This window comes from Polyodon spathula, chromosome 9, assembly GCF_017654505.1.
Source record: "Polyodon spathula isolate WHYD16114869_AA chromosome 9, ASM1765450v1, whole genome shotgun sequence".
Classification (NCBI taxonomy): domain Eukaryota; kingdom Metazoa; phylum Chordata; class Actinopteri; order Acipenseriformes; family Polyodontidae; genus Polyodon; species Polyodon spathula.
Window position 1 is genome coordinate 43048120 of NC_054542.1, and position 24172 is coordinate 43072291.

The 24172-nt window shown below is 35.5% G+C and overlaps 1 long non-coding RNA gene across 1 annotated transcript; it reads left to right on the forward strand.

The window, feature by feature from the left end:
- Nucleotides 1-608: 608 nt before the first annotated feature.
- On the forward strand, nt 609-23692 carry LOC121320588. The gene is made up of 3 exons (XR_005950863.1): nt 609-716; nt 12478-12598; nt 23519-23692. It is a non-coding gene; the product is annotated as an uncharacterized LOC121320588 (long non-coding RNA).
- The last annotated feature ends 480 nt before the right edge of the window (nt 23693-24172 follow it).

A 24172-nucleotide genomic window follows, 5' to 3' on the forward strand; every position in this document is an offset into this window, starting at 1 on the left:
CTTCCATGTACCTCAGGGATCGGGCGCATGTCACCGTCCACTGGGACAGCACCGTTGCATTGTGGTATGTTTTCTTGTTTTCTTTGTTTACTTGTATATCTAGTTAAATATAAATTAATATGTGATTTATTTGCAACATGGATCAACAGGACTTTCATTAATTAGTGACAATGTTTTAATGGTAAATGCTAATATAAAAGCATACCACGTTGCCCCCACGAAAATATCTTTTCCAAAGAGCCATAGATACATTTTCAATTGACGCAACACTTTTCAAATTCAGAGCAGGTGGCTTTCGTTACTATGAAACAAAAGCTTGTTGACTTTTATCAAAAAGCTCTTGCTTGTACTTTTATCGGCTTTCATTTACTTGTGTACTGATATGTTGGGAATGACGTCATTCTGTATTCTTTTCTAATAGATAGGAATCTTACTTCAAGTGCTTCACAGAATCTAGTGCATATAAATTGAGTAACACTGCTGTGCTGTCTGTCAGATTAAGATTCTGAAGGCAAACAGCTTGTGTTAGTGCTAAAGAAGAAAGGAAGAGGCTGAACAGGAAGCTGCATCTAATCGTGCCAGCTGTGAGAAACAGTCAGTGTGGATTTTGTGGGAATGGAATCTAGTTGTGCAAGAAAAGACCTCAAAACAACTGCAGCTAAAAGGATTCTGAAGTTACCAAACAGCTACAAATATAGCACTTGTACCTGCTAAAGGTAAAGGCATATTTTTAGAAGCATGAGCCCCCCTGCCCTGAATCAGTGGTACTGTATTGCTTTCCAAACAATTTAAGAATTGCAGGATATATATTAGAAGTAGTGGATGGTAAAGTTTGATGTCACTTTTTTTATTTACTTGGGCGGAGGTGCATTGCTTTAATTTGGTATTTATTTACAATTTCTAGAAGGATAATCCCATTCTTTTTTAGATTTAAAAATGATCTGAACTAATGCAGGTAAAAGTTTGCACTAGATACATATTTACTGTTATGCAAGAAATACTGAAACCTCCCAGGTTTCCTCTGACTGTTCATATTCATTTGTGCTTTTGTTATGCTTTCTGCTTAAAGTTAGTTCATTATAACTACAGTAGTTTTTAATATTCACTTTATTGTACAGTATTCTTGTTTCTTTATTCATGGTTAATCTTGAGGAGACATATTCACCACTACCTGTTTAAATAATCGTTTGCTGTCACATTCATCTTGGGAACAGCTTTCTGAGGCCATAAGAGCTTGCCAACTTGTGGAGCTTCTGAAATTCACTATTTTCTGTTTTCTGAGGTGATAAGAAGTCCTGATCTTTTATGAGTTATGCACCAAACTTTGCCACTTGGAGTCAGTCATTTTGTTGTATTACTGTTTTGTTGACGTTCACTTGCTTCATCTTCTTTGTGAGATTTCATGCTGTAGACAGAGATGTGCATTGAAAAAAAAAAAAAATTGGGTTCAGATATCCCTTTTAACACCAATAAGACAATCATAACATTTCAAATAAACAAATTCAAAGCATGATTAGGTTGTAAAAAGAAACTAAATCACACAATACCCTCTCGGCGGCTATTGAACTATGAGGAACCTGTGTTCACAAAACATGAATACATAATGTCAGTTTTATATCATAAGTATCCAGTGATGCTAAACCAGAGGGAGTGATCCAAATTATTTATGGACATTCTGTGAATTTGGATGACAAAGTGTTTGAAGAGACCTTCAATCTTAAAATATGCCTTCCACATCCACATTAAAAGAAAACAATGCATAGCATGAATTCTAGATTTTCTTATTTTGTTTTATTTATGACTTTATTATATCAAAATAACAGTTATTCAAAATACATTTTCTTAATAAATCTTTATTAAAAATAAAGAGGTACAGCATATATTTTGTAGCTACAAAGCACATCATTTGACCAGAAGGGGGAGCCTAAAGCACATGCTTTAAACAAAATGACAAACAAGGAATAGTGCTGCAAGCCATGAGCATGATGTAACCCTAACAGCTCTGTTCCATAATTGAGCTAGTGAAGTGAAAAATTAATGTAACTGAAGTAAATAAGTATAACAGTTAAGTAAGACTAAATGAAGGGCATACTCTTGAACAGCAGTATTGATACAATGCAATTCATTATTGGGCAATATTAACAATGTTACAGTATGTTCTCAAACATTGGTCTTTGGTTGGTGCTGTGGTACTGCAGCATCTTTTTGTGCTAGGACTAAACCAAGACATCAACAGCGTGTTTAGGTAATTCAAATAAATTGTGCAATTAAAGGCATAATTAGATGGTCAAAATAAATTGCTTTATTAAAGCTTTTACCAGGACATCTAGTGGGCTGTGACTGTCCAGGCACCTTTATTCATATGCATATTATTTAATACGTCCCAGAAGTTTGGCTACGTTTTTTTACTTTTATCTTATGGGAATTTATGGGTGTCCACGGATTCTACCCTACTGGATGCACTACTCCACTAAGTGGTTCCTAGTGATATGCTTCTCACCAAGTTAAAATGTTATGAAAGTTAGTGAAAACAAAATACAATATTTACACAGACTGACTGTCCTTTGTAGCAGATGTCAGTCAGCATAATTTCCTATCCCTCCCTTACTTATGTTTGATCACACATCACTTCTCTTTTTCTCATAAGAACACTTTCCTGCTTTCTTGCCACAGCTTCCAAATTGACTCATTCATATATAGCATTATTATCTTTGTCCTTCGTAATCCTGGTCAGAGCATTTCATTTGCTACATGCTCCATGTATAAGAGTTCCACCCACACTCTCAGTTTGCCCATGGGTTTTCTGTGATTACCAACATCTCTTTCTCTGTCATGATAAAAGCATTGTGAACAATTGATTTAGTGACATGTCTTTGCAAAAACCTTAGCACAATCATTTCTACTTGAAAAACTTTAACAGATGCACAATTTAAAGGTTGTAGGCATGTTCAAAAACAATGATACTTACAAGAAGCACCAAATAATATGTTTCCAACATAAGGTCCCACTTTACTCAGTTTCCAGGGAGTTACCTTTATGGTCACTATTTACTCTTCTTGAACCTTCTTCTTATTTGTGTTTAGGCCAAATGTGCACTTCAAAGAAAAGGGCAACCTAAATAAAATATATCAAAAACCTGTATTCTTTTTAAAACCATAAATCTTTTCATTTGACCTCCAATCAGTTACAAGCAGAGCTAACTGATTTGAGATTGTTTGGTTCAGTGAGACACAATACAGGATTTATTAGACACTGATTGTGTTTTATTCATCAAGAGCAGCCTATGAAAGCACTGGACTAGAACAGTTGTCTTCATCTGTCATTTACATTTTCATGAAGCGATTACAGTACATTAATTAGGTAATTTTAGACAATAAGATATAACAAATGAGCATTGTTGTGAAAAAATATCACGCTTTCTTAAGTCAGAGTTTCCATCCAAAAAGAGAACAAGTTTAAGGAAACTTATCCAATTATATTTCATTTTAACTTCACAAAAACAAGTACACTAAAAACATTTCCTTCCATATTTTTAACTAGATACTTTTTTTTACCAAGCTTTTTTTTCTAGGCCATCAAAATGACCTTTTAAACTCAATCGAACAATTGAAACCCACCCACACATGTATTAAGCAAGCCTTTTTAATGTTATAACATCTTTCATGATAAGCTTTAACTAACTACAGTAAGAAATGTCTTGAAGAAGCTTTTATAAATCAGCAGTGAGCACTGACCATACGCTTACAGTATGTTAATATTCAATTTACTTTGGAATTCAGAATACTTTTTCCACTTATGTAAACCACCTATTCACAATAATTTAAGCAGTATTCTAAATAAGTTGATATTGATATTGATCTATCTTTCAGAATAACAGTGACAAATCATTGTTCATGTACTATAAACAGAGTTTTTAAAAAAAAAAAAAAAAAAAAAAAATCTCTATCCCTGTGCACCAAGGAGACCTTGGTCCGTGCAATCTGGTATTTAGAAAACCTGAAATTGGTAGATGTTTACCTGGCTTCATACTACAGGGAGTACAAAATAGAAATACAGCATGTATTAAAAGAATACTGCATCAACATTTTAAAAATTATGTTCCGACAACAAAGAATAATGCTATATTCTTAGTGTTATGATCTTCTACATGCAGCAATAGGTGAATGAGCCACAACTCTTATTCTAGCCAGTAAACTGTACAGCTTGGTAGCATTAATATTCTCTTCTGATAAAGAGCATGATCAGTATTTAGAAGAATAAAAAATAACTGCCCCAGATAGTATAGATTGATTAACAGTGAACATAGAGGTTAGAATATCTGATGAAATAGGGAGATAAGACTGTCCCATAGTGTTTAGTTATCTTTTTCTTTATTCTTTGTGCACATGTGCAAAAATAAAGCCCAAATAAATATGATAATTTAAAAGATAACACTATTTTTCACCTAAAAATATTAAATGTAAATCAAAAACGAGACCAAACACATAATAGCTATGTCTACAAGTATGTTTAGCAAGCCAAAATTGTGCATTTGGGCTTGTTAAATAGTGTACTGTACCATTATTTCCATTATATGGTAGGGACTACTTGAAAACTTAAAGAAAACAAAGAAATCTCTTTCCTAATTCCTAACTTGTTTTAAAGGCACAGGCATAACCCAAGTATGGTTGCCATATTGGGTACACATTGGGACACATTTTACAAGCAGTAGTTATTTCAAAACATCCGTTTCTCAAATCGTCTCTAAGACCCAGACCTAAGTATACACTGATAATTATAATATACAAAAGCAATTGGTCTTTATCATTCTGAAACCAAAATCTCATAACCACAGTATGGCAGAAACATTTGGTCAATGGTCAGAATTAATTTAATTTTGCCCAAGGACTATATCCATAATGAAGTATGGGTATACAATATAAAAAACTGGAAACAAAGTGAGTGATGCAGATTATTGATCTCTGGAATGTGTCTCTGGGATTTTAGACAAAAGTCAATAGAATATAGCTTTCTGTTTGCACAAGATTATCAATAAAACTTCCTAATTGGAAATAACTGTAGGGCTGGGAAGATAAACAATCATCTCAGTGTGCTTCCAAAAACAATTACTTTATTCAATGTATCTATTTCAGACTGGATGATGAGCGAAAAGTAAGAACGGATTACTGTATTTAAAATGCAGCAAAAGATTCAGTCTTTATCTTACCTTAATCTTAATGGTGGTCAATGAGTCATTTCATATGCTGCCTGCTTTATCTAATTTGGTATGCAAATATAATTAATGTAGAATATGAAAACTGAAAGCTGAGGGTTTCCAGTGAATTGCTTATTGAAACTAAAATAACAAAGTTATTGACAATAATTGACAAAGTTGGGTACCGGTCACTGTAAAAGCACTGCACAGTAGTAGTCCTTGATTTTTTTTATTAGTCTCAGCCAATAGCATGTCTGTTGCATCCCTCATCTGTCTTGCTCTTTAATTTCCATCAACTAGCCCAGGGCTTACTGTGATTTTAAAATGTAGCTCTCACAAAGAAGCGCTTATATCAAACTCATATAAGTGAGCCACGGAATCTTAACTTTTACCATCAGAACTGTGATGGGTCCCATTCTGTCAGTCACATATACTGAATGGTTATAGCTGAACCACCACAGCCCCATACATAAGCAGTCTAGGGACTAAAACCTTTGCTTGAGAGCAGATTTAAACCACTTTAATCCATCTTTTAACCTTGTATTGAAAACAATGTGGAATGTTGAAACAGATATTCGAAGCCATTATCTGGGTTAGGGTTAGAGTGAGGGTTAGGGTTGTCAATAAGTGGCCACATGTGGTGATATCTTAACCTATTTCCTACTGATTTTCCATGAATGTTTCTAAACCTATAACACAAATATGAATATACTGTACATTTGACACAAACATTAGGTTTTATATCCCTGCAGCTAGTAGCTATGACTACCAGGACATGACAGACATAGTGACAATCAAATTACACAAAACATGCTGAAATGTATGGTGATGTACATGTTTTAAACCAAGAAGAAACAGATGTTAAGAAAAAAAAAAAATGAAACACAGTTGCATTCTTTAATGAAAGTTCTTGAAATATGGTATACCCTCTATTTGTACCACAAGGCAGACTGGGCCTCTAAACAAAGAAGATAAATGAGACATAAACACAAGCTGTAATTACAGAAGGCTCCCAGGGTGCACCATACCTACGCTCCGGACTCATGACTTCTGGCAGCTTAGTGATGAACTAAAAGAAGTCAACCCCATTCCTGGCATGGCTGATATTCATCTATTATATTAATAGAATCATGCCTTCTGTTTGGAAAGCAGGAGAAGAGAGATTGTTAGTCCTTCTGTGGTTGACAAATGTTCCCAAGGTGTGCAAACTGGAATTCAAAAAGTAATGAAAGGGCTATGCAATGAACAACCACTGAGAAGAAATTGTGTTAGAAAATATAATGAGAAATAAAAAAACCTTAGTGAATAAAGTCAGAGAAGCTGTAAACATTGAAAACAGCCCATAGGGAAAACCAAAATGTTAAATGTACAATAGGTAAGAGTTGCTTTGTATGCCATCTCATTTACTGTATGAGGTACAGATGCCTCATGACAAGCAGCTTCAAAACGGACAAAATGCTCATTAAACTAATATACCAAGACATGGAACAGTATACCTCATTGTCCAAACTGAAAAGATTTCCAGGATTAAGGATCCTTATATAAATGCTTATGTAATTATAATAGAAAAACTGTCCTGTTATATGTATTTGTTTTATTAGTTTCAGACATTGTATCTCCTGAGATATTATGATGACAGCATTTGGTTTTTAATCTTCAGACTTCAGACTCTTTAACATAGATCTTAAAAATGTTCACTTAGATTCATCTTTGCTTAAAGAAATGTTTACCGGTATTTATTTATTATTATTATTATTATTATTATTATTATTATTATTATTATTATTATTATTTTAAATAGTCATCTGCTTGTCTATAAAACAAGTGCCAGATAATCAATTAATTGAATTGTTCATCGTCAGAAATGTTGATAAGCTGTTTCTTTATTAGTATAGTAAACTCAACATTAATAATATTTACCAAGAAAATTTGGCAAAACAAGCATCTGCCCTGTACAAAATATGCACTTTAATGCCCTTTGCAGTGCTTTAGTGCAATACGGATACTTTTTTTATACCTACCTTACACAATATTGTAGCTCAGTTTAGAAACAAATTAAAACGTATTCAAAACACAATAAATATATCCAATGTGAATTTAAATGAATTACACAAACCAATAAGATCCAATTGTGCAAGTTTAAATGTATCCCAAAGGATGTTTCAAATCCATCAATTATATTGCCCACTCAGAAAATGTACAGTAGGCAGACAGTAGGCTGTTATTATTAAACAAATTACAACCTACCTTCCCTTAAAATGTATCTTAATAATTAATATATTAAATCATGTTTGCATGCTCTCTAGAAACATACACAGTAGCTTTTGTGGAGCGCATTCTTTAAAAATACACATAACCCAGTATCAAACTATATAATAGTTGCTATACATCCACATTTATTTGCACAACAATAGTTAAATATTACACATGATACTTAAAATAGCAAATCACATGATACTTAAAACAGTGATTCGGATAAACAGATACCACCCTGTCCATTTACTGTGAACAACAAAAAGAAAACACTTACAATGAAGGAAAACAGTATGCTCATACTCAGGGTTCCCTTGCCATTCAGCTCTGCAGACAAATAATTAAACTGGGTTTAAATTTGCTTTAAATATTTTAAAAACATTAGCTATAAAATTTAGACTGAGAGAAAGAAGCTGGTATAATCCGAACTGCAGCAGCTCTCCGGGTCTGGCTCTTTTGTCTACAGGTAGCACAAAAAACAAAAAAGGGGAGGGTCTATGAAAAGTTAAGAGGATCAAAAAGATAGGACTGCCAAGCACTTTGATCCTCAATAGCTCCATTCCTTACAAGCAATGATATCAAGAGTGTCACTTAAACACTGATTGACATTATATCCAGCCATCAGTTACTCAGGGCTATGCATCTTTAGGGAACCACATTTTTGTAATCAGGATATTGAATGATAAACGCATACTTGGAGTGTGGTGAAGGACACAATACTCACTCCATAGACTGTGGCAGAGCAGCCCTAGCAGTCCCTTAAACGAGCAGTCCTGTCTAGCAGTGGGGCTGGAGCTCTACTTTTTGCCAATCTTGCCCAAGCCCAAGCACTTTGCTCTCTTTTAAAAACAACCCTGTGCTCAGCATAAGACAGGGACTAAGTTATCAGGGGGCCTGTCACAATTAAATAGTGTGTCATTGTGCTTCCTAAGCCTGGAAACCTAACCCCAAGCTAAGATCTAGCTACAGTCACCTTGTGTGAACAGTATGAATATTGAAATAAATAAATACAGAATTACATTTATAATTCAGATTTGAATATATATATATATATATATATATATATATATATATATATATATATATATATATATATATATATATATATATATATATATATATATATATATATACACACACACACACACACACACACACACACACACTGATGTACTCACCTGCTTCCACGGTGAATGAAGCTCAAGTAAGTTGAAGATTGTTAGATTGTTGACAGTTTTAGGGTGATGTCATTAGGTTTATGATTTCTATACACAGCTTTGCTTCTGGTGGAACACAGCTGATCGAAAGATGTTGAGATAAAACATCTATTTGCAGCCAAATACCTTCAAGCAGGTTTGCCTCGAGGGCCGATCTGTCCTGAAAACTTCTACACAGGATTATTTCTACCTTCCTGTCTTGCGCACCCCAACACATTGCTTATCTGGATTTTATCAATCTTCACAGTGTCATGTATTTGACTTGTTTTTTTCAACAATTTCTTTTTTAGTGCAGTTAAATAGACATGAACACAACAGTATAAGCAGGGAGTGTTTTAGGTTTATTATTCAGTATTAAACGTTCTATTATTACCACTGTATATACATTACATTAGGGTTTTAAGATGCCAGTTTTCACTTTTCCCATTACCGGTATATGATTGAACTGTTATTATGTTTGGTTTGAGGTGACTCTCATTGACTGATACCGCGTCTCTAGTGATGTCTTATTTGTTTATACGTTGAAAAATTTATGGCCCATCACACCACTGATTCCTGATTTTACGAAATCTTTCTAAATAAAATAAAATTGTGTTTGTGTAGATTACTGTTTGGAAGGACTTTGTGAGGCTGCGAGTTGGAGCATTCAAACAGCTCTGCTATTATAAACCTTTCCAGTTGGTGGATAACTCACAAATATTAGCCTATAAATATAATTTAAAATTAACTTTATATTCAGCAACCAAAATATGAAAAGCACAGAGTCTTTGTTAAAAATGATCAATCTTACTACTGCAGACTGAATTTCTTTGCAGAACTAATCAATCAATCTATACACCTGCTACAGTAAATGACAAGTAAATCTACTTCATGCTATTTATTAAAACAGAAAGAAGCTGACGGCACAGAAAGTTAAATTATATTCAAAAAACGCTCTGATCACAGTTATTGTTTTAGTTTAACGAAACATCTTGACAATTGTATGCTCTGATATGATTTTTATTGGTATTGTGAAACAAAACCTTTTCAATGGCATTGAAGCACATTTGGATATTGAGTTAATAAACAAAACAATTTAAGCTAATCGTTATCTATATATATTATATATATATATATATATATATATATATATATATATATATATATATATATATATATATATATATATAATTGTGTGTGTGTGTGTGTGTGTGTGTGTGTGTGTGTGTGTGTGTGTGTGTGTGTACACTGTATGTTTTAATAAAAGCATTAAGGCAACTACCAAGGGGTGTTATTAACAAAATGTAATGCTTTATGTCATCCATAATGATGTCCTTAGCGGTGTAATAATCATGTTAATCAAACTGCCTGTAGTGCCTTAATGCTTAAATAGCTAAGGTAAGGAACCTATATATTATTGCCAGTTAGTTTATGTTGAATATGTTTTACTATGAACAGCTACTGTTAGTATTTTTCTTTTGAGCTTCATTAACATTAAGGTTAATGATTTTCATTTTAATTAACATCCATATGATTTTAATGTTTTATGTTAAGTGCAAGCCATTTCATGAAATACTATATCAAACAATATAGTCTCATATCTGTATCATTTTTGGTGCAATTAGAGGTATGTCTATCAAAAAGGTACTTTGAAATCAGCCAGATAACATCTCATGATTACACAATTATATTGTGTATTGCTCTACTTGTATCATTACCTTTAATATACTGAGATAAAGACATTTGTACCTATAGTGAAAACAACTCAGCACTCTTTCCTGCTACTGAGTCATGCTAAAGATGAAGATATTTCACCTTGTTCCAATTGCTTTTAGGGCAATTTTGTTAGCTATTGATCTGTGATAAGCAAGGTTTACTGTCTAGAAAACCTTAGTCAAGCAAGTAACAGCATTCCTACTGAGTAGACCTAGTAAACTACACAGTGAAGTGCCTGCTAATCAGGTTTTTATTAAGACCATAAGAAAGTTTACAAACGAGAGGAGGCCATTCGGCCCATCTTGCTCGCTTGGTTGTTAGTAGCTTATTGATCCCAGAATCTCATCAGGCAGCTTCTTGAAGGATCCCAAAGTGTCAGCTTCAACAACATTACTGGGGAGTTGATGCCAGACCCTCACAATTCTCTGTGTAAAAAAGTGCCTCCTATTTTCTGTTCTGAATGCCCCTTTGTCTAATCTCCATTTGTGACCCCTGGTCCTTGTTTCTTTTTTCAAGTCGAAAAAGTCCCTTGGGTCGACATTGTCAATACCTTTTAGAATTTTGAATGTTTGAATTAGGTCGCCGCGTAGTCTTTTTTGTTCAAGACTGAACAGATTCAATTCTTTTAGCCTGTCTGCATATGACATGCCTTTTAAGCCCGGAATAATTCTGGTCGCTCTTCTTTGCACTCTTTCTAGAGCAGCAATATCTTTTTTTATAGTGAGGTGACCACAACTGAACACAATATTCAAGATGAGGTCTTACTAGTGCATTGTACAGTTTTAACATTACTCCCCTTGATTTAAATTCAACACTTTTCACAATGTATCCGAGCATCTTGTTAGCCTTTTTTATAGCTTCCCCACATTGTCTAGATGAAGACATTTCTGAGTCAACAAAAACTCCTAGGTCTTTTTCATAGATTCCTTCTCCAATTTCAGTATCTCCATATGATATTTATAATGTACATTTTTATTTCCTGCGTGCAGTACCTTACACTTTTCTCTATTAAATGTCATTTGCCATGTGTCTGCCCAGTTCTGAATCTTGTCTAGATCATTTTGAATGACCTTTGCTGCTGCAACAGTGTTTGCCACTCCTCCTACTTTTGTGTCGTCTGCAAATTTAACAAGTTTGCTTACTATACCAGAATCTAAATCATTAATGTAATCATTAATTAAGGCCTAGACAACAACAAAACACATATTGAAAGGCTACAAAATGGCTGTGTACATGCTTTGTCTTTTAAACTAACAATCTTTGTTGCTGTCTGTAAATGTGGGCAGGCATAGCAAAGGACAAAACTAATTTGTGCCACATGAGAAACGGTAGGTGTGTAGTGAGCCATTGTGGTGTCTTAGCTCTGTAAACCAGATCTGCTATTCTGTTGGGATCAATAGCCAGAAGTTGAACTCATACATTTTTAATTTTGGACTGCAGGGCTGCATTACCACGCTTACTGGGCCATGAATTGCTTAAAAATGCAAACAATGCCAACAAAAAGCAGACCTTTTGGGCTGGAGGATGCCAAGCCAAGAATTGAAGAATACAGGCAGTGACAATAATAACAAAAGTCATTTGCAATAGAATGAACTAGCAGTGATGGCTTACATTGCTTCCATTTTCAGAAATATTTTGTTCAAGCTTATCTTATGAGCAATCCATATTTCTAATTTGGCTCAGTCCATTTTTTTATAGAGGGCATCCTTTAGCTGTCAACTAGATTGGCAGGTGCGCTGTTTGGTTTTCTTAATGTTTACTCTTCAGAAAGAGTATGCGATGTTATACTTGATCCCGTTTTTTAAAGACGAACTACATCTTGACAAGATGAAGACACAATCATTGAATCTTGACATTTTCTGTGAAATTGCGTAAATCTGATGTTAGCATTTTCTTTAGCTCTGCATTACATTACAACAAAAACAAAACAATATTCATCCTAACAGCTGAGTTAACTAAGGAGGATCTCTGATGATAATAATAATAATAATAATAATAATAATAATAATAATAATAATAATAATAATAATAATAATAATAATAATAAATGGAGGGACAGTTGCATTTACTTTTGCACATTTGTTTGCAAGCAGGTCACATCATGTTTTGTGGCTTTAGATCTAAGCTCTGGAGGAACACCCACAACAGATGGTCTCTTTGCTGTAATCTCCTTCCTGGCTATTTCATACACGAACTGAACTTGATGCCATGTCTATTTTTGATCCCTATATTGCTTCAGGTAAGTGCCTATCATCAATTTAGCTTTTACACTGCAACATTTGTGAACAATTTCACTTCTTGACCTCCCTTTTTGTTATTTGATAGCTCTAGCTGTTGCTGATCTGGTGCAAATACTACATGTATACATACATAGGCATGTGGGTATTGTAGGCTCAATGGGAGAAACACGAACTTGATTGAGAGTTAATACTTGCACTTTTTGTTTTATTAACACTAATGAACAGCTGTGATGCAGATTCACCCAGCTGGTCTAGTCACATATTGTAATTGTTGCTCGCCCAGCACCTGTCTTCTGTTTTGTGATACAAGAAGACCTAATTTTCTATATGCAATTTACTTCACTTGTAATAAAAACTATCCCCTTTTTTCTTAATATACTCTTGCATGGTTTATTACAGTTATTAATTGGGTTCTCTTTGAGACATGAAAATATGGAGGACATAAATTGTCCAAGTAATACAAGATGTATTGCAGTTACAGTGTAACTAGGTTAATGACACAGTCAGTAGTCGCTTCCTGCTGACAAACGAGGACGTAACTTGGTTCATCAACTATGTGAAGAACATTTAAATCCTCATTATAAATCCTAATTTCAGTTGAGCCAGTTAGAAATAATGGGTTGCATAGAAATAGATTTCCCGGGACTAAATCCCATCACATCGAACAATGCAATTGCTATAAGACTGAAAGCAATAAACTATTTAAATCTGGAAGCTGTTAATAAAAATGCAAATAAGTAAGACACTGTGAGAGGGTAGAGTCATCGGCAAGACTGTTTCTGTCAGGGAGAGAGACTCAGACACAAGAAGCTGTAGTTTAAGTGCTATTGTGCACATGTATTACAAAAACTAAACAAACAAACACCAACAAACAAAACTTATAGGCATAAGGGCCAAAATAAAAGGTTTAAACAAAACAGCACAAATCTCACACACCAACATTAACTCTCCTATTAACACCTGTGTGATTCCCTTTTTATACACATGTGGTTGGAGCCTCATTAATCATTAATTATTCCATTATGCCCCCAGCCACACGTTCTGGCAAAGATGAATTTAACCCCTGCCCTGCCACAGACACTTAATAAAGTAGAAGCAGAATTTCTCTTTACATTAGTGTTGGTAATTATTTGGCCAAACGACTGAAAAAAAACAAAAAAAAAACAAAAAAACAGAACTAATAAACAACTGCTCATTTTAAGATGACACGTGAAAAGGAGATCGATAATTCATTAATAATTCATTTCTTTACTGTAAAAAGAAAGTGTCCTTTCATTTGTCACCGATTGATTTCTGTGTGTTAAAATATTTATTAGGGTCAACTTTGTCAAATGATTTTAGGATTTTAAAAACTTCAGTAAAGCCTCCCAAAACAACATTCTTTATTCAAGGCTACATAAATACAGTTTCCTCAACCTAGTATCATAACTCATACCTTTCAGCCCTGAGATTAGTCTGGAGCTTTGCTGGACTCTTGCCAAAGCTGCAATGTACTTTCTGTTATTTGAGGACCAGAACTGAACACAATATCCTAAGTGCAGTCTCACCAGTGCATGATATAACCTCATCATAGCCTCCCTTGATTTGTACTCTCCACTCTTTTGATTATACAACCAGAGCATTCTGTTTGCCTTTTTACTTCTCCGCTTCATTGCCAGGTTGCTGACAGTGACAAGTCTAACACACTGGCAAAGTCCTTCTCATGATAGGTTGGTTCTAGTTATGTTCCTCTCATTAGGCATTTGAATCCTGTCACAAGCTACACAATCATAGATATCTACAGGTGAATCCAGCACAATATAAGGGGCGTTTTTCCAAAAAAGAAAGAAAAACTAAACTATTTACCTTGGCCTAAATAAACCATACAATTAAGTACCAACATAAACACCTATCTCAATGTAATAAGGTGCTCAGAAGGCTTTCCTCCCTGCTGCTACAGGTGGCGGAGTAAGAGGACACAACTATCATGGGGTTCCCATGGGGGTCAATTTATGACGCGCGCGCACGTTTGAGAAAATTACTCGTGTAAGTCAGGTTTGTGGCTGAAAAAAAAGGCCAAAAAGACGGATAGGGTAAATCTCATTTACTCGTGTAAATAACGAAACACATGGGAAAATCCATGCCCAGTTTCACATGGAAACCTGCATTTCACGTATAAATGTTAATGAACATGTTTATTCTTCACTATAAATATTGCAAGGGAGCAGGTTATTGTGGATTCCAAGACGGCAGAAAGTAATGGCTGAAGGGCAATTTTATGGTTAGCAGTGGTGTAGTTCATCTTAATGATAATGCGGGCGGCTTTTTTTAAATTTTTTTTTTACTGTGTTATATTGTATATCTCTTGTGTGTTTACAGTTCTGTATAAAACCACTTACCATGAACTGCGTTATGCCCTTGTTATAGTATGAAAGCAGCTGTTTGAGAATACCCTTGCTGTAAAAACGATGCTAAAGTTAAACACAAAGTGAGCTGCTTAAATGTAACTGAATTAATTCCTGTCCTTTTTTTTTTTTTGATCCCAGCTATGTCCAAAGACAACGCGTGTCTGCCCCCCACATTAATAAATATAGTTAGTGAACTGGATGTCATGAGCCAGCTCGATCGCACAAAACAGCGCAACAACATCCAATAAGTTGTTGATGCTCTCTCAGAACTGACCAAGTAAAACTGCAAATAAACGTATTGATTGTGTTTTATTTGTTTGTATCATTAGCATGTAGCACAACGGTAAATCCAACACAACTTAAAAGAAAGGTGATAATCTCTGATCGCATGAGCCTACTCAGATCACTGATATCCAATTGAAAATTGCGGCTGAGGTAATCTTCACAGTTGCCAAATCTGCTTATAAAAAGCGGAATTGGGCTTGTTTTTGAGAGTCACTCATTGTAATTTTCATAAACACCCACTCTAACATGGATTGCGCTTGTTTAGGGCTTGTTGTGAAAGGTAGTGCCACTTTTTTTCCCCATGAGACTGTAACCTTCCCCTTCTGTCTCACAGACAGCCATTGATTCCTGAAAACCTCATTTTGTTGTTGATAAGAGTTTGTGCAGGATACAGCAAGCAGTGGCAATTTGGGGAATTAATTAATGCACTTCAGTCCATTTCATCACTATCTTCCCTTTCAAGTGTATATAGTACTGTGTAAAAGTTTTAGGCAGGTGTGAAAAAATGTTGTAAAGTAAGAATGCTTTCAAAAATAGACATGTTAATAGATTATATTTATCAATTAACAAAATGCAAAGTGAGTGAACAGAAGAAAAATCTACATCAAATCAATATTTGGTGTGACCACCCTTTGCCTTCAAAACAGCATCAATTCTTTTAGGTACTGTACACTTGCACAAAGTCAGGGATTTTGTAGGCATATAGTCAGGTGTATGATTAAACAATTATACCAAACAGGTGCTAATGATCATCAATTCAATATGTAGGTTGAAACAAAAACATTAACTGAAACAGAAACAGCCGTGTAGGAGGAATAAAACTGTGAGGAACAGCCAAACTCAACTAATAAGGTGAGGTTGCTGAAGAAAGTTTACTGTCAAAAGTCATACACCATGGCAAGACTGAGCACAGCAACAAGACACAAGGTAGTTATACTGCATCAGCAAGGCCTCTCCCAGGCAGAAATTTCAAGGCAGACAGGGGTTTCCAGATGTGCTGTCCAAGCTCTTTTGAAGAAGCACAAAGAAATGGGCAATGTTGAGGACCGTAGACGCAGTGGTCGGCCAAGGAAACTTACTGCAGCAGATGAAAGACACATCATGCTTACTTCCCTTCGCAATCGGAAGATGTCCAGCAATGCCATCAGCTCAGAATTGGCAGAAAACAGTGGGACTCTGGTATACCCATCTACTGTCCGGAGAAGTCTGGTCAGAAGTGGCCTTCATGGAAGACTTGCGGCCAAAAAGCCATACCTCCGACGTGGAAACAAGGCCAAGTGACTCAACTATGCATGAAAACACAGGAACTGGGGTGCAGAAAAATGGCAGCAGGTGCTCTGGACTGATGAGTCAAAATTTGAAATATTTGGCTGTAGCAGAAGGCAGTTTGTTCGCCGAAGGGCTGGAGAGCAGTACACGAATGAGTGTCTGCAGGCAACAGTGAAGCATGGTGGGTTCCTTGCAAGTTTGGGGCTGCATTTCTGCAAATGGAGTTGGGGATTTGGTCAGAATTAATGGTCTCCTCAATGCTGAGAAGTACAGGCAGATACTTATCCATCATGCAATACCATCAGGGAGGCATCTGATTGGCCCCAAATTTATTCTGCAGCATGACAACGACCCCAAACATACAGCGAAAGTCATTAAGAACTATCTTCAGCGTAAAGAAGAACAAGGAGTCCTGGAAGTGATGGTATGGCCCCCACAGAGCCCTGATCTCAACATCATCGAGTCTGTCTGGGATTACATGAAGAGAGAGAAGCAACTGAGGCTGCCTAAATCCACAGAAGAACTGTGGTTAGTTCTCCAAGATGTTTATATATATATATATATATATATATATATATATATATATATATATATATATATATATAATATAAATAAAACGTCTTCTCCGCTGGTTTTTAGCCATGGTGATCTGTAATACCTGTTGGTCAGTTTCATTTTATACCTCCGAGTTTATTTTTAATTAACGAGTCGTTAGATACATTACTTCAAACATTATTCACTACTAATGACATTTGAAAAACAATTTGGGCAATAGCAGTAAACCACATTATTAACCAACCAGACACAAGGTATTTTGCTTTAGAACAATAGCTTAGATTCAGTTGTGTATCAGTTCTCTGCGCATGGAAACCACATTTTCACCAAATTTTCACCAAATTTCACTAGTAACCTTCAAAACAGCAAGAGTACTTTACACATAGCTAATTTACATATCAACCCCCACCTTTCCCATTTATTTGCATGACGTCGGGTGAAAATCCTGGTTTACTCGAGTAAAATACACGAAACCCAAAAAAACATTTTACATGAGACGTTTTTCTTGTGTAAATGTCTCGAGTTAAAAAAAAACAAACAAAAAAAAAACTTGCATGGACTCATCTTTGATATAAAAAATTAATATCAGACAGATACATTCTGTGAACTGCCTTAACCAAGTTTTATTTATATAAACTGCCACCTACTGATAATTGTTACTTAAAATACTAACTACAGTATATTGTCTACTCTTCCACTGGAAGATAAAAAAAATCACCCCCAAAATTTGCTAAGATTAAAAAAAAACTTGTCTCCCCAACCTTACTACCTCTTTGCGGTACTGTACACAATCTTCTTCACATGTTTCAATGCCTTCAAAGACGTACCACTGAGTAAAGCAGCTGGTCTAAGAGCTCCCTGCTTCATGTTCAGATAATGATGCTGCAGGAGCCACTTTGCTACATCCTGTCATCATGGGACACCATTTTGCATCAAATAATACAGAGAGGATTTCTCAGTTTTAGCAATGCTCCAAGACCGTCATCAATAACATTATGACATGGGAGGACTAATAATATTTCTGCCCCTTGAGCATTACATGGCATTTAGCAATGCTCTTGGAGAATCATATTTAACATTCCACCGAGCCACCCACACTATCCAGAGCTTCAGGGACATCACAATGTGAAAGGATGTTAACACACTGTTCTGGTCTGCACTGGAAAAAAAATAATACCTTAAAAAACCTGATATTTTTTTCTTCAGGAAAAAATGTCCTCAATTTTAGTGTCACCAAATCTTATAAATGATCTGCATGGCTGTTGATAAGGTACTGTTGCATAACTGCTGAATTCAGCATCCTCTGCCTTTATTTATGAACCTTGTGTTGGCACACTCACCGACTGCAACATGCAGTTGCTATAACCATTTTGGTATTAGCATCTTTGTAATTAGGAAGCTTCTATGATACATGGACAGTATGTGTTTGATTAGGTGACCATGGTGTGATGACGTGAAGCTACTTCCACACCTATACACTATTCGATGTGACCTGGTAGAAATACAGACTAGTCTGAGTTTTATATTTTTAAATGTATTTTTATCTCCTCAATATTAGATACAGATGGAGGTTTTTAAATGCATTTTTAAAACTAGAGATTCTATAAGAATGTACTGTATTATTTATTTCTTAGCAGACACCCTTAACCAGGGTTAGGTTTATATCAGGTAGGTTTATATCAGTGGTTTATATATGAATGGACTATATGAGTGGTTTATATCTGTATGGAATAATGAGTTTTAACTAGAGACTCTACAACAGAGGACCTGCAATACACGGTACAAAACTAGGATAGAAGCTATATTAAATGTGTTTGCTAGTTTACAGGTTCTCAACACAGTACTTCTATTTCTGGTTCCTGTTAAATCTAGATGCTGTTGCAATTCACAACTTTATAATTGATTTGGGTCAGAGGCTTGCTGACAGCAGAAAAACAGTAACTTGAGTCACAGACTAAACAGCATTGCTTCTTAGCCCGTTAAATAGCATATTTTCTAGTGATGGATAAGAAAATAAACATTGTCTCAATCATTTTAACCATATATGATGTGCTTTAAATAACAACACCATTGTAAGGCAATGTTTTGCCCTTAAATACCTTGTTTTACTTATAAATCTGCATCCTAAATCAGAAGACAAAACAGCAAGTAAAACACAGTAAAGATTAAGCATTCAGAGAGGAGTGATAGCTTTGCCAAGAGAATAACAATATACTGCAGTACAAAGAACTGTAGTGTTATATTTCAGCTCACACTAGATGGCAGTCTTACACACTAAACACGTTTCTTGGATCCTGATTAAGAATGCTGAAATTAATACAACAGAAAATCAAACATTGTGTTTTTAAAATTCATATGAAATGCTTGAAAAATCCAATGTTTCCAAAGGACTGAATAGCCACCACGGTTCCTGCTGTTTTCTTATGTTCCTAAAACAGATTCGTCGAGCTGAGCTTTGAATAGCTGTCAATAGAAACACACCATAGGTGTTATAGTCTACTAATTTCAGATTTTATCGTACTAGAAAATCATGTCCAGGTTTTTCAACATAACCTAAAAATTTAGTGGAAACCCAGTTTAAGAAAGCTGCACAATAGACTATTAGTAGTCACGCAAGGCCAAATTGGATCGCAGACAGAAACATTAAAATATACCATCCATGTTTTAATATTAATTAGGTAATCTGCATTTGGAATGGGAATTACTCTCCTACTGCACAGAAACCACAATTACCTGAAAGGTACTCCCAAAATAGTATAAGAAAAAAAAAAGTTTGATTTATTTTTATTTTTCCATGGAAACCCCAACAATGACACATGGCGCATGAGAAATAAGCAGAGATTTTTTTGTTATTGAATATGTATACACTGTATGATTTTTGCTGTTTGAAGAAAATCTTGACCAATCCACTGACAACAATAATAACAAATTTAAAACTAGGATGGTTTCTTCATAATATCAGATATCCCCAAAGTAACGAAAATGGAATGGCAGTTCATAGTTCAGCGTCAGCGAAGGCTTCATTTTTCTTTTTTTATTCTCAATTGCATTAAATAAAAGGTGGTTGACAAACCTATGGGAAATGGTCTTTCAAACCTTCTGCTCTTTGGTGCTTCCATCCTTTCACTATATGTACAGTTAAAGAATCTCAGTTGGATAGTCCTGGTCATTAAAATAAGGTACATAAGGGCCACTTGGACTTGAAAACAATATCCTGTTTCAAGGTCTACCTTCTTTTTAATATCTCATAAAATGATGTCTTTCTTGTTTAAATGACCCCATACAGAATTGCACTCGCCACTGCTGACATAAATCCTTGCCAAGATACTGATCATTTTAGTGCCTCTTAGGCAGCCAGTAAAAAACCAATCATTTGCATTTTTAGAAATGTCTTTTCTTTCATTTTACATCTTAAGAGCATTGGGACAACACATTATTTAGCATTTTCCATCCTAATAATTATCAACAGGACCTGTTTCTTATGTTTCATATATCTACATCTAACTGCCAATTAATATGGTTTCTAATGATGCATTTGCTTGATTTGTGAATTAACACAGTTGTGACAGGGTACAACATGCTTGTTATTGTCAGAGAGAGAGACTCAGACACAAGAAGGTGCAGTTTAAGTGCAATTGAGCACATTTAATTAAACACAAATAACAAACAAAACACATTAACAAACAAATATGCGCAGTAGCCAAAATAAATGCCTTGTATTTTCCCTTACTCGTTTCTCCCACGCTACACTGCTGCTCCACTCTCTGCACTGACTCCCTATCGCTGCTCGTGTCCAATTCAAAACTCTTGTACTCACCTATCGCTGTCTTGACCTTTTTACTCCCTCCTATCTCCAGACTATAATTTCTCCCTACACCCCCTCTCGTCCCCTCCGCTCCTCCACTACCGGCAGATTAGCTGTACCCCCCTCCGCTCCAACGCTTCCAGAGCCTGCTCCTTCTCCACCTTTGCCCCTCAGTGGTGGAACAACCTACCCACGAATATCAGGACTGCTCAGTCCCTGACCACCTTCCGCTGCCTCCTCAAGACACACCTGTTCAGACAGCATCTGTAAACCTCACAACTCTCGACTATACTGGACTATATGGCACCCAATTGTACCAGTACTTGCATCAGCATGTACTTGCACTGAACTGCTCCATACCTTGCCGTATTCTACTACTGCTCTCAATTATACCTTCTTCCTGTATCTTGTGCTTGACTTCACTCTTATAGGTATCTGTATTCACATTGTTTTGTAATTGCTCTTATTGAAATCATTCTCATCCATTCATCGTACTTACTGCATGCGCATACTGGACTTATATAAGCAAATATTTTTTATAGAAGTTAACTGCTCTTTGTTGAATCCGCTCTTACATGTAATTATTTACTGTGTTCTTTATTTTTTGCTCTTATTTGAATTTGATCTTTTGCTACTGATTTTATTGTACTTTACAACTGTTATTATCTGTAATGTGATACTTTACAATGTGATATTTTGTAGTGTGATACTTTGTACTGTGATATTTTGTAACAATTGTATAAGGGTGTTTGCTATGAAATATAATAATAATAATAATAATAATAATAATAATAATAATAATAATAATAATAATAATAATAATAATAATAAAAAAGTTTAAACAAAAAACAAACAACTGGACATTCACCTTACAATTCTAACACACCACACCACACCACTCATCTAAACACCAAGCTTAACCCCAACAAACAGTTGTTGTCCTTTTTATACACCTGTGGCTGGCCTAATTAATCGTCAATTATTCCATTATGGCCCCAGCCACATTCCCACATGTTTTCTAGCAGGGAGGAATTTAACCCCCTCCCTGCCAACCCAATATCCCCCCCCCCCCCCCCCCCCCCCACACACCCCACCACATACTACACTGGCAAGACTTCCACCCTGCCACAACAGTACACATCAAACAGTTGTTACATGTGACACTACACTGTTGTAATTAAAGTATGCAAATGACAGATTATCCATCTCAAAAATGATGCCCAAAATGAATGACCTTTATTTTTTCCATATACCCTGAGTTAAAAAGGAAAAAAGGAGGTCAACTCCCCCGAGCCCAGCCCTTAAAGAAATATGTAAATTGTTTCTGACAGTCCTGGAGGACACATGAACACTGTCTTTACCCATTCACTAAGTAGTTACCATTTTTTCACTGTCTTGCTCATCGTTTTGATTTCCATCCTCCTCCTGATGTTCTTCAGATTTATTGTTACATTCGAAAATGAAATTGTGAGCTTAACTAGCCAACCTCTGATCTCAAATGCATAGAAGAAATCCTTTAGAACAAAGTTGCTTCACAAATTGTTCTGCCTAACATACAATAGCTACATAATCTATTCAGACAAGACATGACTGTAAAGAACCCTTAGCATAAAAGATCCTGAAAGTGTCTGAAAAGATATGGAAATATATATTGGGACAGCTTTTTTATTTTATTTTTACCAGGCACTGCTACCAGTTTAATGAAGATGTGACATTCTTGTAATCACATGACCCCATCACACAGAAAAGATCATCTCAAGATCATGGCAAGATGGCAGAAAAGAATACATGTGAAATCCTCCTTAACTAGAATGTGGAAATCATTAAGCTTGAAAAGAATGTGGATCAAAATCAGACAAACTGCCAGGTCTGTCTATCCAACGGAATGAAAACAATCCTGCCTCTTAATAGTGTGACTTCTGCTAATAAAACTCTGATTAACAATGAAATCTACCATTTTAAATATTGACAGATAGCTTTAATAATTGAAGATTCATGTGCAGTACTTTGTCCAGTTTCTTTTCTAGTTGAAAAAAAAAGGAACGAAATTATAGCAGGCTGTGATGCAGGGTCAGACCTGAAGTGGTCTAAGACGGATGTGGAATGTTCAGTATTCAAGTGGCTTGGATTCCCATATAGATTACTGATAGGACTAGTGTTTCCAAGGTCCTGTTTCAGCAGTAGCAGGCTGATTCTGACCTGATATACCCTCTACAAAAACAACAAGAAATTCACTTAATTACCCTTTTATGTGGTACTCACTCTTCGTTTGTCTGCAGGGCCTGTAAAAACAGAATAAAAGCCTTTTTACGTGAGCGCAAAGACAAACACACATTTTCAGAAGAGTGTATTTCTAATGGCATAAGACAAGCAAGAACCTACACAGAACAAGACGTCAACAGCTCCTTCCTGCAGTAAAGCTGATTCTTTTTAGTTTGATACCATAACAGTTATTTTATTCCTCTCAATTTGTCTTAAAAGTATTTATTTTTAAAGTAGGCGTAATCTAATGTCAGTTGGCTATTTTGCCATGCTGCTGTGGCAAAACAAATTCCTCACCTAAAGGATGCCATCCAGTAACGGGTGCTGTGTATTTCTGTGACAATTTGTGTTTTCAGTATTCTTGACCATTGAGCCCTTCCCAAACCCAATGAGGACTGAACGTGAATTATGCCCTGTGACAGAATGGCTGAGCAGAGACATACGCAGACCAGGAAGCTGGTACAGAGACACAGGCAGGTACTTGTGGGTTAATGCGTTGTTACACGTTTTTATTAAAAATCTAATAATTAAACAAAAACAACACTCACAGAGCAGAAATAAAAAGGTTTAACAAAACAATCACGAACACAAACACCAAGAAAATACTGTGCTGGTACATTGGTAATCAATGCAAGCTATAAAAGATATTGCATTGGTAATCAATGCAAGCTATAACAGAGATATTGCATTGACACATTGCTAATCAATGCAAACTATAACAGAGATATTGCATTGGTACGTTAGTAATCAATGCAACCTATAACAGAGATATTGCATTGGTACATTAGTAATCAATGCAAGCTATAACAGATATTGTATTCGTACATTGGTAATCAATGCAAGCTATAACAGAGATATTGCATTGGTACATTGGTAATCAATGCAAGCTATAACAGATATTGTATTGGTACATTGGTAATCAATGCAAGCTATAACAGAGATATTGCATTGGTACATTGGTAATCAATGCAAGCTATAACAGATATTGCATTGGTACATTAGTAATCAAT